Here is a 17,534-nt window from a genome sequence, read left to right as displayed (position 1 = left end):
CGGTCCTACTGACAACACAGCCAAGCTGCTGGACGAATCACGGTCAGCAAGCTGCTGTGTGACCACGTTTGGTAGAACCCCAAACCACTTAAAGTCTTCCTCTCCTGGTGTCTCTTCCTCCCACTCTTCTTCCCTCCCTATCTCTCTTAACCTCTCACTTTCTATTTCTTTCTCATTCTCTCTTGGTTTCTTTCTAGATCTCTGAATCTGTCTTTTTCTCTTGCTCTCTCTACCACCCTCCCTCCCTCTGTCTCTCTCACTTTCTCCCTCTGTCCCTCTCTCATCCTCTCTCTCACTCTCCCCTGCTCTCTCTCGTTCTAGCTTTCATGGTGTCATTTGCTCTCTCTCTCTCGCTCTCTTTCTCAAATGCAAAAATTAAAACATTTACTGTCTTATTGGTTGAGGTACGGTATGGTAAGCACATGAACGTTTTTTAACATTAACCACTTCCACTAGGACCAAAGACAATATTCAAATTCAAATTACATTACATTACAGGCCAATGATAAAAAGGAACAATATTTATTTAGTATTTTATCTTAATACTAACATTACGCAAGGTAATAAGCGAGTATAAATCTGGTGCTACCAGTGTCACATAAGTCATCTCCAGAAGTTTCTCCCAGGGAGGGTTAAAATTTTTGTGCACCCCTGCGCCATTTTGCTTTTAAAAGAAAAAAGCCAGTTCAGCCTGTGCCAACTGGTCTCTGGTCTCTGTGGCCAAACTGCTCAATGAGCCCATAAGATTCAATTTCAATATTTTTACTGTGGTTAGGTATTCTGCCAAAGTGCATTGGCATTTAGGGCCCATGATCAGAATGGTTGGATCTCTCTCTTTTGGTTTCTCACTCGCTCTCTCTATCTCGCTCTTGCTCGCTCGTTCTCTCTCTCTCTCTCTCTCCCTCACATACACACACACACAGACACACACACACACACATATCTTGCTTTCTTATTTTCCGGCCACATCTCAGATGTAGATCCATGCCTGTCTAAATATAAGTCATACTCATTGGTGAGTGGGTGGGGGGAGATGGCAAAGGGGCGAGGCTGTGTCTGCCTTTTTCAGAACGGACAGGTGTCGAGCACTCTCCCCTCTGTGACAGGCAGAAATGCAAACACGCCCGATAATCCGGCAAAGAATGAGGGATCAGGGCCCTCGTTTGAAATGCGGCGGTGTTGGGTCTGCCATCAGCTCGGCCCTGTCTTAACAGCACAGAGAGCCGCCACTCATCTCGCCGGCTACAGCAACGGGCCTATCCTCCTGAGAGCTGTCACCTGCACTGAGGGGACCAACCGCTCACGCTTGTTTTGACTACAGGAAGGGCAACAGGGAAGGAGAGGGGGGTATAGGAATGCTGGAGAGGTCAGGACATATCGATGGTGCGGAGACGCGCTGGGTATTGACATCGATGAACTTGCCTCTGTTACACTCCTAACATTGAGACTGCCACATTACATACGCAAAGATGCATTTCTTACATCAGTAGGTTAATTATAAAGCAATTGTATGCTTCTTTTTTGTCATAAAATTTCCCCTGCTGTTCTACACGTTCCCAAAGCCAGTACTGGCACAACATTCAGTGCTAAAATGACACAGACACTACAAGAAATGTTATTCATAATTTTAAAGGAAAAAATAATACTGTATTATATTTACACTGTGGATGATAAATGCTTGAAGAAAGCAATATATTTAAGAATGAAACATCAAATTCTGAGGAACATGGGTTGAATTTATAATTTATTGGTGTGTCATTACAACAGTCACATGAATGCTACTTTCACTGGAAGCATGACTCGTGACTGGGAAACCCCTGGGGTTTATTATGTTCCTGCGTATTCAAACCCAACAGCAGAATGGTAAACTTCATTACCCAATTCTGGCATGAGCTCATCGCCATCCATGTGACACATTACATCATCACGTTTACCCAAAGCCTGTGTGTGTGTGTACGTGTGCATGTGTATGTGCATGCATGTGTACTTATACACGTGTGTTTACAGTATGTGTGCTTGTGCATGACCACGTGCAAAAGTGTTTGTGAGTCATGAGTGGGTGTAAAAAAATAATAGGATACATAAACGTATAAATTCAAAACCCAAACGAATCCGACAGAATCCTCTTCGCTAACAACGGGAGGTGGTGATAATAGGGGGACAATCAGGCACGTCCGGAGGGGCCCGATCCAAGCGTGCTCTCTCTCCTCCGGGGACCCCGATTACGGACCCACGCTTCCCTCCGAAAACAGTCACGGGGCGCAGAGGAAGCCCCCGTCAGTCTGCACTCACTCACCCCCGAGCCCCCTCTCCGACAGGAACCCCTCCGAGAGACGAAACGCAGGCCGCGGCCAAGCCCGCAGCCACCGGGCCCTGCCCCGCCCCGCCCCGTCCCGGATACCCAGGGCAGCTACTGATTCACATTCCCTTTCCTCTCAGTCTGGAGTAGAGGTGAAGGGCTCTGTGTGCGTGGATAAGAGAACCAGAGCTGTGTTTTATGCTAAGCAGACCCCTTTTTATTGGAGACCTGCAATAAAAAACAACATAATATGAATTTTCAAGAACAGATTTGCCTATTATATACAATATTATATTCAGACAGGAAAACATATATTATGGTTTCCCCACAAACCCAGCTCAATTACTGTGGATTTATGAAGTTAGGTTAAAAAATGTCTTTTAAATTGGAGCTTGATATTAAGTTCAAGTTTTCTGCATGAAGACCAGAGTCCCCTCCCTGTGAAAGTATGTACCATGTGACTGGCTCTTACTGAACTAATTTAAATGTGACTGGTACTTCTCATACTTTCACTGTTTCACTTTTTTCATGAAAGTCAGGATAGCCAGTCATGGATTCCGCATGGGTTCAGACTGGCCGGGACACAAGACATGTAATTAGATCTTAAAGCCAGTGGAACCTAAATTTTAGGCTCTCGACTGGAGAGGTGACGGAGATGCTCTGCAGGGTCGAGCCCTGGCGGAGAGGCTTCGCTCCTCTCGTCCGCCCCTTCCGTTCCTCGGTTTCCGACCGCGTCGGAACACTCCGCTCTGGCACCGCCGCGCTCTTTCCCCACCTTCCGCGTTTCCTGTCCAAGCCTGTGAAGTGACAGGGCCGCGCTCCGTGGGCCAGCGGGAACTCGCACAGGCCCGTCAGCCCCTGACGGCGTCCAGAGAGGCCCTCCTCCCGTGCCCGGCCCGATTGCTTTGGGACGGGTGAACTTCTACCCTTCTGGTGTCTTTGTTCTTTGATTAGCGGTTCAAAAGCCCCTCGCTTCTTAAATCTTTAAACGAACGTGCTCCCGGTGGAGGAAGGGGTGTGCACACAGCCCAAGGTGAGGGTCAGTCCTCCATGCACTGACTGGGAGATGTCATGGGGAGCAAGGCAGAGATGACCATGTGTCTGTCTTCTGAGGAATAAAGGGTTTTAGTATGCTACATGTTTTAAGAATTCAACCCAAATCTTCATTTGCAAACAACTTTGCATGAAGTCATTTTGTCTATGTCCTATACCAGTGCTTTGCAACCTATGGTACAGTACAGTATATGGAGAAATGGGAGGGTGACAGGATCTGCAAAGTGATAAGATGGATTTATTTTCCTGTCAATGGAAAAATGACCCTGAGGGTGAGCTTTATTAGTCCATAAATTAATTGACTAACACTGCACTTTGCTCTTGCACAGATAGCACAGATTACTGTATATATAATTACAGTATATAATTTAGCTGTTTTGTATTATTGCATTGATTATAGTTCTTTTAGTCAATAAAATAACAAGAAATGTAATATCCTAGGACATACTGAACATGTGGGAGTCTCATTACAGGTGATCAGCAGGGGTTTTAATCAGTTTATTGCTGTTCTATTGTCTTCTTCACCATTATGCTATTATTTTAACAAGCAGACATCCTTATTTTAAGATGAGCCTCCAAACTAACAATGGTGCAGAGCAAAAACTTCCTGCTGAGGCTTATGAGTAATAGGACCCAGACCTCAGCACAGGGTATCGGGGAAACCATTTAGAGAGAAAGCGGGAGGTGAACTGAGCAATCCCCTGCCAAAGAAACCCCATCTAATGTCCTGTTAGGAAGACAAATTGAATCTGGAACACATTTAGAAACTCTGAAAAGCCATACTTTTCTCCCTTGGGAAATGTTGGTGAAATCATAAACACCTCTTTTGAATTTTCATGCACCGAATTTGCGGAGTACAATTTCACAGTCATGTTTATGTAAATAGTACATCATTTGCAGTGTTTTCAAACCAGAGTTTCCTGCCACAGTGTGTTTAATATTTCAGCAATCTTCACATCATGTGCCCGTCCCAGAATCATGCAAAAGGAGCAAGTGTTTAATTGGCTGTAGTGTTGTTTTGGAGTGGAAGGATTTCAGACAGACCATGGATTTCCCATCTTACTATGTGATTGTGACTCCTCAGGTTGACCAAACACCTGTGGTCTCACCTGCACTCAGTGTGTAAGTGGTGTTGACCTCTGTCACAATGACTCAGCTAGTGGATTAGAAAATAAAAAAGTGGAAGCTCACAGTGCATCTTTGGCAGGGTCATGTGCTTGCCTTTGACATCTTTGAATATTGCAGTGATGTCACTGGTTAAGAGTATTTCAAGAGTAATTGAGGTTGGGGTGGGGGGGGGTGGGGGGTGTATGGTGAACATGCTGTAGCCTGACTGTAAATGGGTTCCAGAGAACCTTGACAAGTCACCTCCAATCAGATTATCAAGTCCAGAGCTTCTCCGTTAAACCAAACTTATCTCTGGCCAGTGGCTTTTGGGAAACGGACTCTGTTTCCCTCTGATTACATTGAGGGACAGGAAAAGTTGAGAGAGAAGCAGGGGAATTTCAGTGAGTGAGGACAGAGCTGGCTCGCTTAACTTGAAAATTGATAAAGAAACTTGAGAGGAAAAGCAGTTTGGTTCCAACTGGAGGAAGAAAAAGCATCCAGAGTTTGGTGGGTATCAAATCCCCAAATCCTTTAGGATGTCTGCTCGGGCAAAATGTGGACAAATAATCTTCCTGTTTCCCCAACATCCCTGTGGAAGTTTCAGATTTCCTGACCTCTCATTCATGCACTGTCCAGTTCCTATCAGCATTATAAGGACAGACTGAAATGAGCAACCGGTTGCAGCCTCATGGCCTGTGCTGTGGTCCAGGTTCTGTCTTTCTATAGACAAATTCTGCTGACTGGAGCAGTAGTGTTGTGTGATGGTTACGTAACTGGGCTTCGCCAAGGTTGTAGGTTCGATTCCCAGTAGGGGCACTGCCTTGAGTAAGGTACTTAACCCGAACTGCTTCAGCGAAATAGAAATATTCAGCTGTCTAAATAGATTGTTTGTAAAAAGAATGTCAGCTGTGCACGTTGCTCTGGACATGCAGCCAAAAAAGTAATGTAACAGGGTTGCCCTCATCCACTTCTCTGGAATGAGTCGTCCCGTTCCAAAACAAGCCCTGATAACAATGTGGGAAACTGGCTCCCTTTCCTCTCATTTGTTTGTTCCAGCCTTGGGATCACGCCTCTGGCGAGTGCCCCTCGGAGATTACAACCCTGATTTTTTTTTTCTCGTATTTTCGTTGTTATTTTTCTGCCGTTCGTGTAATGAGCTGGTTATCTTGCGCCACACATGCCTTGGAGCCTGGCAGGGGTTCTGCGAGAACAATCCAACCCCATCAGATGGACAGGAATCACAAACTCTCTTGGGCACTGCCAACACACCAATATGTGAGATTTCCCCCGAGCCGCAGCTTTCACAGTTTTGCACAGCCAGCCAGTTTATCTCGGAGATACGCCACACAATGCTTAGCAGTTCTGATCTGTATCTATATTTTTAAGCATGTGACCAACAATGGTTTTTTTCAGTTTAGTGTGTGACTGTTCGAAATATAGACTGCCTTTAAAGACTTCAGTACATTTTTAGAACTGATTAGTATTTCTGCCTGAACATAATGCTTTCTGAAATTAAATCATTTTTTTTGCTAGTTCCCTATGACCTTTGACCTTTGTTTCCCGTCCTCATCACATTTAGTGGAATGCTTGCGCATGTACCCAAATATGAACCCTGTAGATCAACTTAACTTTAAATTGAATATTTTTCAAAAATACTTTACATAAAAAACAATGAGTAAACCTTACATATGACTTTCAGTGAATGGTCCTTCATAAAATCTACATTACTCCTTCACTTGCCCTACATACCATCTTCATTAGAACTACATAGACATTCATAAATGCTCATGTCAATTAAGACAATTTGGTATATGCCATATTGGTATGTTGTGATAATGTCCCTTGCTGCATCAGTGGTGATGTAACACGTTTAATGAATAATTGTGGATATTCTCATATGCATGTTGAATGCATGAATGATCATGTAGTTCCAAATAAGTGGCTTTGTAGTGTGTATGAAGAGATTTTATAGCATATAACTTTCTGTGCATTGGTCCAGCACAAATCATCATCAAATTTTGAAAGGTGAACATTGCTCTTCACTGTGCTGTTGCAAGAACATTATTTCAGTACTTAGAAGGTGTTGGTTTTCCATCAGTTTGCTTTCTGTTTTGTCACTCTTAAAGAGATTAAGTATTAATAGCTCAGCGTGGATTTATTTACAAACCGGAGAGCAGGAATCTTGACAGATGCGTCTGTCATCATTTGAACTTCTGCGAATGCCAATTACTCAGCAATTTAGCTGGTAGTCCAACCGCTCTCTATTACACTGTCAAATGACACATCATTTATTATCCATTAAAGTCTTTGAAGTCAACAAATTTGCACTAGTAAGTTATAAATGACTCCGTCCTGCTGCCTGGTTTTTCATACAAGACAACTTTTTCCACATTGTGCTTCCTTCCTAGATAAATGCATATTTTACCACCAACATAATCTCATAAGGAGTTTCGTAGGATGGTCTGATCTTGTTAGTGTCCGGGTTGTACTATATATTTTTTAAGTTTTCTTACAATAATGGTTTTAGGAAGGTCCAAAGCTTTGCCAGTGCTTTTATAACATTTCCCAGTTTTTTGCTTCCTGACAACTTCACCTCAAGTCTGTTATATTTATTCTCTAATTCTTTTATTATTATTTTTATTTTTTTAAATTACATTAATTTTATTTAATTATTCTTGATTCAATACCATGACATGTACTGGAATCCCCTTTCTATCTGGAACTGTCTTGCTTCCCCCCTGTCTGAATGAAGCAAAAAAAAAAAAAAACTGAATGAGGGTGGACTGTCTGCTTTTAACGAAAAAAAAAAAAAACTATTAAATACAATATAAACTAAGAGTATAATAAAATAGATAAAATGTGAATACACAGTTAACAACTAATGTCAACTAATATCCATTCTCTTTTTTGCATTTACTTTATATTGCAAATGTAATTGACAACACAACCTGATTGACATTGGCAATGTGCTCTTTGGCACCCCCCAATGGTTTTAGGGTTTAATCATATGCAGGTGTGTATGTTATATTTTCTTCAATGAACTCACCTAGAGAAGCAGGAGGGATTAATCACTCTGAAGACAAGACTGATCCTCTTTTTCTTCCTTTGTGATGATCATTTTTAGTGTTAAGAACGGAAACAAAGTGTCCTCAGGGTGTTTTATATTTAGAAATTGGAAATTTGAACTGCCTCTGCACAGGTGTGTGGTTTGTGTGTGTGTGTATGTGTGTGCATGTGTGCATGTGTGTGTGTGTATCTGTGTGTCTGTTTGTGTATGCGTGTATGTGTCTGTCTGTCTGTCTGTGTGTGTTTTGGGGAGAATGTAAGGGAGTAAAGGAGAATGCAGGACCTCCCGGTTTGGTTAATCCCCCAGTGAGAACCAGGGATGAACCCTGGTCAAGTCACTTGACTTCTCGTCACCTTGGTCTCCCCCAGCTGTTAAAACAGTGTCCTGGTGGGATGGCCAAACAAGTCAGGAGGCTCCCTACATCTCATTACAGGGAGGGGGGCATGCCACTCATGGAGAGGGGGAGGGGGGGCACACATGGAGAGACCCCCACCCCATGTTCCCTAACTCCTTCGAAGTCAAATTATTCCTCTTTGTCTCACATTCTTACACACTCACTGGTCACTGAAAATAAACAAGCGCACTGGGAGGAATGTAAAAGCCTCCACCGCCCTGTGCAAACAGTATTCTCACTGTGCTTATGTTTCCTGGTGCATAAATGAAACTGTGTCTCTGTGCCACTGTGTTAGACTGAGTCACCGGTGTCCCATGAAAAGGACTGAGACCAACAGAGCCAAATAAATCCACCTAAACCCAAACCACTGCTCTGTTACTTCCTGAACAGTATAATTACGGAATTTTGTCAGCTTGGTGCAGGTGTGTGCTTTCTTAGGTACTAAACGAAAGGGGAAAGTTTCTGCTTTCAGTTTTACTCCTGCACTTACATTGCCTCCATTATCTCAGTGTCTAAGTCTCTACGTCCAACAGTACAGCTGGTCTATTCAGTAGCTATTGCTTTGAAAAATTATCTGAATCGGAATCAGAATCTATGTGAAAGAAGGTTATCTGTCTAATCATACCTTGTTGCATTAAAGATTGTTGCTTGGTAGGTTGACAATACACTTCAGGATTTATTACAGGCCTGCCAGGTTCTTTTTTTGAGGTATTGTTGTATTTGTGTCGGTTGTGCCCCGAGTCAGCCCCGCAACGAGAGGCGTGTCCATCCTCCAGGTGGGCTTGTCGCAGGTGGAGACGGAGCAGTGGTGAGGACAGGGTGAGGCAGCGGCTGTCACAGCACTTTGAGATCGCTATGTTCTGGCTTCTTCCCAAACTGCACACATTTGCCGAACAAACTGTCCAAAGATCTGCCCCTGCAGACAGGCCCTGTCACTCAATGTACAGGAGCAACGTGTCCATCAGCCGGAGATCCTGAATGCAGTCATCACTACCCACCTGCATCCGGCATATCTGAGAAACCCGTCTATCAAGCCATAGTGGGGTACGGGCTATAAAGGTCTGGTCTGTAATATTGATGCTATAAAACAGAGCCTAAAAGCAGCCCCTGGGGCTCCATTTTAATCTGGAATGGTCCAGGGGCCAGGACCTGGTTTAAGCTACCTATTTTGGAGGTTTAAACAGTGTGTTATTCATCGAGCTTTATGGATGCAAGTGGGCCTCTCTTTCAGCCAGAGGGCTCGTAGTGCTGTGAGCACGCAGTCATACGCTGTCGAGTTTCCTGTCTCTCATGTCTGGCTAGCACAGAGGGGCCTGAGGATAGGAAACCTGCTCCATGAACTGCTGAAAGAGCGGCATAATGCTTAGGGGACTGGGCTTGTGACTCAAAGGTTGCGGGTTTAATTCCCAGCTGGGGCGCTTGCCGTCGTACCCTTGAGCAACGCACTTAACCTGAATCGCTTCGGTAAAATATCCAGCTTGGTAAATGGATCGTATGTACAAAATGTAATCTGTGTACGTTGCTCTGAATAAGAGCGTCTCTTGAATGCTAACATGTAATGTAATGCCTTGTAGAGGGAAAACAGGGCCATGTTGGTAATTACTGGGCGATGGAACCACTAGTCCCAGAGTGCACTCTTTACAGTTAAGCCTCATTAATCTGTAGCATACGATACGCACTTCAGACAAGGGGAATATGTGGATGTTGGTTTGGTCGCAAAGAACCCAGAAAGTGCAAATGTGAAAAGAGGAAGTAACAAGCATTTTCACATGCTTAACACTGGTATTAACTGTTTGAGGCTGAATGTTTCCATGTTCAAACAGTTTTCAACATGCCCTATTTTCCCTTTTTATCTATTAATTCTTGTATATAATCAAGGCTTGGCCGAAGATTAATCAGGCAGTAATTAAGATGTCATGTGGGGATTTCCCTGCCTTTGAGGCATATACTGTATTGCCACATGTACGGAGGAAGAAAAAGGACATGCAGTAGCACTGCTGGATACAATCTGTACAACTAGAACAAGGGCAAGGCGTATTTGAAAAATCAATGCCCAAGTCAAGTTATGAGCAAAGAATGCGCTTCGCTTGGTTTGGCCACCAGGGGTCACTGCTCACAATGCTGAGGCTTTTAGGAGATGGCTAGTACGCCGCCAAGTGGAGACATTGCAGTTCTGCAGCTGTGAACTCGCTCCATCTGCGAATGCAGTCATCGCATCTCTCCGCGCCGAACGTAAAAAAAAAAGTCATGTACCACACTTAAAGGGGAACCCCAGGGGTTACTGTAGATACAAATTAAGTAAAGATGTTGGAAGCAGTCGAAAGCGCCGTCAAAGCTGCTACTTATTTAATCCGCTCCGAACTTCAAATCTCATTACGGCGCGGAATTCATCTTCGGAACGACCACGGAGAGATTCTTTGTTTTATTATTGTTATTTCTGGCAGTGGAGACACCCTCGCTTCTGTGCTGCACTGACCAAAGGTCTACACCCAGATGGTACAAGTCGTGGAACAGCCATTGCATCAAACGCGTCTCTCGGACGCGCACGGACGGGACGGGACGGGACGGGGCGGTGGGAGGGGAGGGGAGGGGAGGGGAGCCAGAGGCACTGAACGTTTCGTCCCGTCGCCCGCCCCCGTGCTTATCCCTACTCAACCCTCCCCGCCGCTACGTCTCAATCTCTGAGGATTTACAAGGTGCAGTGCATTAAGGCCTGCCTCTTTAACGCAGAACAGAAGCCGCGGCTGCATTTTATAGCTCGTGTGAGCAGTGAAGGCAGAAAGGAGCAGGGAGAAGGAGAAGAAGAGCTTCTCCCAAGCGGTCAGTCTGTGTTCTCGGCAGAACCATTGGTCACAGAACCCCCCCACACAGTTATTGTGTAGAAGGAGCACAGTACCAAAATTCATGACAGACAGTTTACAAGTGCAGACATAAAGATTAGTAAGTAAAACTGTTAATTAAGAATATTGATTTGGCTCAGATTATCAAGGAACATCCACACACAGCAAAAATATTATTTTATTTCTTCATTTGAAGAAATAAAGATTATTAAGCAAGCATTTCACTTGTTTAGTGTTCTTTCTGTTCTTGTTAGGACAGTATTTTCATTTTACGATGACTTTTCCCCCAACACAATATCTCTCAGTATAATGGTGGTCTAAAATGTACTTCATAAAAAACAAAAACCCTTCAAGAAATACCTCTGGCCTCATTAACATGAGGAAAATGTATCATACGCAAAAAATCAGTTGTGTGGTCTTATAGCTTGTTGGTGTGTCAGTGGGTTTTAGGCTTTTAACATTTATTGGAAAAAAAATCAATTTTCTTTAATCCAATAAAATCATTCAATCCTGAAGCTCACTCCATGGATACAGTGCTATATTTATCTTTCAGGGGGAGACCTGGATTACTCCAACACATGAGAAGGCAGGGCCAGGGAATACCTGTCAAACACATTTACGGCGATGTCCTATCATCCATTATGTGATACAGAGTGCGCACTGCTGGGTGAGGGACAGAGCGCGCGCTCCACTGTGCTGAGATGAAAAGCACTGGAGCGTGTGCAGAACAAAAGAGTTCTCCTTGTGTTTCCTGTGTAATGAAGGAGGGAGCGAGGGGTGGTTTTTTCCCTGTGAAAACTCCAGAGATGGCTGAACTGAAGCTCCCGGCTTCAGTTTGCATTCACGTCTCATACCGGCCCTGGCACGCTCTGCAGTTTCTCAGCAGAGTTCCAAACCATCCAGTGCGTACTGAAAACTAACCATCAAACTGCTTAACTGGCCTGAACTGAGTTTTGATTGTTTTCATCAGTTTAAATGAGCATCATCCGACAGCAGCAGTACCCTTGACTGCATGTAATGTGGACACGTTCACTTTGTGCAGCTCTAAAGGAACCATCTTGAACATAAGGAAGAGATTACCTGAAATATAGACAAAGTAGCTTACCCTCTTTATTTATTTATTTATTTATTTATTAATTATCATTACTATCACTGTAAGAATAGTCAATCGGTTGAATTTGGACCATATCAGTACCAGCTGAAGCCAATAGCTCCAAAGGGCAATATACAATTGACGATTGTGTCGCCAGTGTATGGGAGGGTTCAGGTGATTAGAGATCCATGTAAATCACTATATAGCTACCCCTACTGGTCAATTGGGCACCCATAGACTGCATGCTAAAATCACATATGAAAATCTTTCTCTAACTCCACTCTGTGAAATCCTAGCTATAGTCTGCAGTGTGAAAAGAAGCAGCTGGCAGCACTGAGTGTTTAGGAGGAGAACCAAGGACACCTACTCCCTCCTGCATCTGCAGCAGGGTTCCCGCATGAACACAGCTATGGCTGCAGATAATTGGCCATTCCTAATTGGGTTGGGAATTTGACATCCCCACGTTGGGTGCCATATTCATTTATTTTTAAAGTTAAACAAATATTGAAAAAATATAATAATAAATGAATAAATTCCAACATAGAGCCATTGTTAATGTACTACAAATAATTTTAAGACACTCAAAGCTATGTAAAATTAAATTTGTTTTTTTCCTTAAAATAATTTTTTACAAAGCTGTTATAGTACAATACACATGCAGTACAATCTTTAGCTGCGTTAAATGGTTCGAATTTATATGTCAGGGTGTTCGCTGTAAATGAGAGGCTGAATAGTGTCTGAGTGTGGAGCAGGAAGCCGGCCTTCTCAGGTACTGAAGGATGACCTGCCCCCAGGTTCACCTAAGCCTGAAAGAGAGCTCTTTCAAAAAGGGGGAGAAAAAGAAAAAAGAATCATAGCGAGCGAGGGGAAAAAGCGCAGGCTCGGGCACAAGCGGCGTTCAGTGCTCCCTGCAAGGCCTCTACAGAGCTCTCTCTGTGCTCCGTCTGCTCAGACTTGGCGTTTGCTCCCGAAACGAGTCAATAACAGGAACTCCATCATAACTGCCCCGGTATCCGGCGAGTGCATCGGGCTCGGCTGCCCGCTCCAGAAAGCGGCTGGCAGGGGCTTAAAGAGACGGAGGCTTCAGTGGAGCCGACGAAGCCACAAGCGTTTGTACCTCTTTCGCTCGCTTTTTTTTTAAGGTGGTTGGTCGCAAAAAAATTCCTGCTGCACCAATCCATCTGTCAAAGTCAGTCAGGCTCAAATGCCGTGTTGGTTCACGGTCACCCACAAGTGGGGATCTTATTTATTGGATTCTTGCTTTCCAGGACACTTGAGTCAACACTAAAAATACCACTGCAGATTAAACTAACTGCTTCCTATTTTTTAAAGCAAATGTTATATTATTTAAATTGAACTGTGAAATTGAGCTCTAAGCTCTAAATAGTTTTTAATCAGACTCCTACATCACTCCTTTATGTTGATTAGAGTATGTCTGCTCATTATAATAACAGCAGATATCATCCTAGATTTGGGTCTGGTGCTCAAGATTGTGGGTTTTATGCATATGGGACACTGAATGGGGCATCCTTCCCAAAACTAAAAGATATAAAGCAGGACTTACTGAAAATAGTCCGTGGTAAGACTTATTGCTTCTAAAATAAAAGTCCCAACAATAATAATAATAATAATAGTCAATCAAAACAGCTGGACAGAGTCAACTTTCCACCAGGAAACTAGAACAACAATTTCGCCGAAAAACTGCAAAATTATTATTTGACCCCAAGGAAAGGCAGTTGAAATAGATATACAGGAGAAAAAGCATTTTCACATGGCCAGTGAATGAATAGAAACCACATATATGCAGCCCAGTAAACATTAAATAAATAATACATCACCCAAGCCTGACACCCTAGGCATCACTCATCGCCGCTGATGACAGACGGGTGGAGGTCAGGCACTGGGGTCAGTGCTCGGCCCCTTACTCTCAATCCTGCAGTAAACGGGTTAAACTGAGGGGTCAGAGGTCATTGAGATCCTTCCCCTCAGCTGTAAGGGGAGTGATTGGGATGTGATAGGATCTCACACACAAGGTGGCGAGAGTTACCCCTCCATCCACAGACGAGGGCAACCCCAGAAACTGAGAACCCAAAAAAAATGCGCTGGGGGTCCCCAGGGATATGACCTTTCAGGCTTAGTACCAGTACCAGACCCAGGATGCCTGGACACAGAACACATAAAAATGTTCTCTGCGTCCTCAAGTGCTGCAGCCAGTCACCACGCCAACACGTGACCCGGACGCTGAGCTGGACTTCTGGAGAGATGACGACATCACAAGTCCCTGCTTGCCAAGCCTTCTCCCTCGGCCCAGTCCGCACCTCCGCCATGTTTAGTCTAAAAGTCACCGTCAATCATGTTCTCTCTGATGTAAAAATAGTTCTGATTTCAGATTACAGGCATGGAATGGAATTGACCAAGCATGTGTTCTCTGCTTTCCACCTCTGAAACTGCCCCATATTCTATCTGAAAAGTCTCACAGCAAAAGCAACTTGCTTCTTAACATTCCTTCATAGTTTTGGTTCATTTGTTTTTTGCTTTTTTTTCAGGGCATTAAATGGTAAATTTAATGCTCTGCAAAACGTGGCATTTAAAAGTTAATTTTAAAAATATATATACCACAAAGATTATTTTTAAATTCACTGATTTAGTTTGGCATGGTGAGGAGTGCTAACGGCCAGCCTCAGCCAGTGGACAAGCTGACACACAGAAATGTCTGTGAGGACTTTCAGTGCATGGTAAACATGAACTTGTGACTTATGATTGACATATTTATGAAACTAAGAGAGATTCCATTGCACAGGAGTTTCCACTTCATTAAATCCCCCTACATGTTCCTTTCCCCCGCAGACTTCTCTAATCACCCTTGGCTTACTCTCTGGGGATATTTGAGGTCTCCTTCTCTGAGGTTGCTTCCTATAGTATCCCTACTTATTAATTGCTTTATTTTTCACATTTTCAACTCCTCAACAGCTGCCTTACTTTTGTCAATATTGTCTGACCCAAAACAACAATTGCTGATAGTCTCCCACGGTTTCATCTTCAAAACAATGGTTATGATATTGAAGGAATATCACTGCTAGAGGACACTTGAATTTTATTAATTTCCACATGAAAGCTGTCGTTCTCATAACCAAAATGCAAAAAAAAAACAGGGTTGACAATAGCTGACAGCCACATTTAATAATATTTTTTTCCACTAGTGAAGGGTTTGTGGATACAGGCCTGCGATCAAACCCCAGGGAGAAATGAATCTGCCAGGGTGTCAGTTGAAATGTACACTGGAAGAGTGATTGCCTTGTTTTCAACTGCTTTTTTTATGACAGAATCATATTTAGTTGAATAACAACTCCCCTCCCCCCACACACACACAAGCACACATACACATGCACATGCAGATAAACCACCCCACACACACACACATACTGTGCATACACTGGGTACACCCCCTGCACACACATTCCCTTCTCCCCCCACACACAAATCCTTCCCCCGACATACATACATACATACACACACACACAAGAACACATATGCACATGCAAATACACCCTCCCCCCAAGAGCCACACACAAACATATAGAAAATGTAGCATCTTTAGCTTCAGACCCCACATGGCACGGGCGTAAAGTTTGTGCACGTTTTGTCCGCACCCTCTACATCTTTAGAGAAAGCGGAATCCGGCTTTGTGACTGTGCGGGTCATGTCTCCGTGGATACGTACCAGCGCTAACAAAACAAAGAGGAAATTAAAAAGCCACCGAATACACAGCACTGTCCACTGCCCACACACGCACACACAGCGCTCACGTATCTGTACATACATGGTATCGGTAACCTCTGAGCATGGGATGGGGGAACAGTTGTACAGTTATCCAGCTGGCATGATCTAAGGCCTCCTGCTCCTCTGTGCGACCCAGGTAGCCGGAGCGGGATGACCCACGGCCAAGAACAATACAGACAGCCGGGGAGTGACCTCCGAGGGCTCTGTGTGTTATGAATTAAATGTCAGATGATACTACTGTGTGACAAACCATTAGGTCCCACATAACACCCAGAATCCCCTCAGGCTCGCCCAGTGAAAATAAACTCCGGAGAGGCGATTGGGTGACTCGCTGTCACGGGCAGATCCAAAGCAGGAGCGGAGACAGCCGCGTTACTCGAGTCTGGATTCCTGAGGAGGGCCACGGTTCGGAGAAGATATTTGCAATTCCTCCTTATGTTCTGATTTTCTGAGAGGGGCATGTCCTATGAATACTTCAGAGCCATCCATCTCTGTATCTTCTTTGTGAAGAGTAGCTAGAAGTGTCATACGAGGACAGGGCTTGTATTACTGACATCGTAGTGAAGGAACTTAAATATACTGCACATTGACTGCATGGTATGATGTCAGATCGATGGCACACATTTTGATGGCTTAATGTTTTCCATGAAATCAGTCATCTAAGATTGTTTAATAAAGGCAAAAATGGGGGAAAAGTAAGACACATAAGTTACAATAATGAAACTGAAACATGTCTATTTTAAAATAAAGTGATCCTTGACACTCATTATTCAGGCAAAAGAACTGAAAAGAGATCCAGGGGAAAATTCAGCTCCACTGTAATTCAAGCTCACAAGTCTCAGAACACTCAATCAAATGCAAGGCTTGTATTAGTTTGATTTAGTAAAGCTAATATGTCCATATTTGCATATGGGAGGGCATTTTGGTTTGTATGCATGAAATATATCATCTCTAATCCTCATTACCTCTCTACCAACATGGAAAAGCTGGGAAGTACTATTACTCTGTTGCTGTACTTGAGGAATGAGTGAATGTAAAAGTAGCCAACAAATGATGTCTAGGCACCACCTTCTGGTGGGAGGGCAGAATCACATCCTATTGTAGTCAGGGTTTCAGGCCATAGAAACTTCAATGCAGTCACAATTTGTTGTTTTTTCCTATACATATCATACTACATACAATAACTACAGTATATGTTTGTATTATACAGAGCTTTCTACTTATCCATATCCTGTTTAACCTTCTCCCATTGCATTTACAGCATTAATACATCTTTTTTTGGTTTTGTTTTTCTTTTACTCTAAGAATTTTGTGATTTGTTGTTTTTTTCTATACATCATACCACATACTATAATTACAGTGTATGCTCATTTTATACAAAGCTTTCTACTTCTTCCATTGCATTCACAGCATTAATACAAATCACAAAATGCCTTAGCAGATGAATAACAAAATAGAACAAAAAGTCCACTTGTTCAAAAACATTTTGAACAAGTGGACTTGCTACTCCTAGGTTATAGGTTTGATTCTCAAGTGGGGCACTGCAACTGTACCCTAGAGCGAGCTACTTAACTTGAATTGCTTCAGTAAATATCCAGCTGTATAAATAGATAGAATGTATAAAAAGGAATGCAAGTTGTCTGGACAAGGGTGTTTGCTAAATGCCTAAAATATGAGACTGGTAGTAGTGCAAAAAATGTAATGATGCAGAAAAATAATTTAAAATAAGTTCTCACTTTGGACAGACCTCATCTCTGAGACAATTGTACTGTTATTTATTTATTTATTTATTTATTATTTTTTTGCACTCCAATGTGATTAATTCATCATGATTGTGATAACTAATTGAATATAAGAATAACTTTATTAAGTAGTCATCCTGGGCATACAAAGAATTTCAT

Source organism: Anguilla rostrata, chromosome 8, assembly GCF_018555375.3.
Source record: "Anguilla rostrata isolate EN2019 chromosome 8, ASM1855537v3, whole genome shotgun sequence".
Taxonomy (NCBI): Eukaryota; Metazoa; Chordata; class Actinopteri; order Anguilliformes; family Anguillidae; genus Anguilla; species Anguilla rostrata.
The sequence above is the reverse complement of the archived record's forward strand: the minus strand, read 5'-3'. Positions refer to the sequence as shown.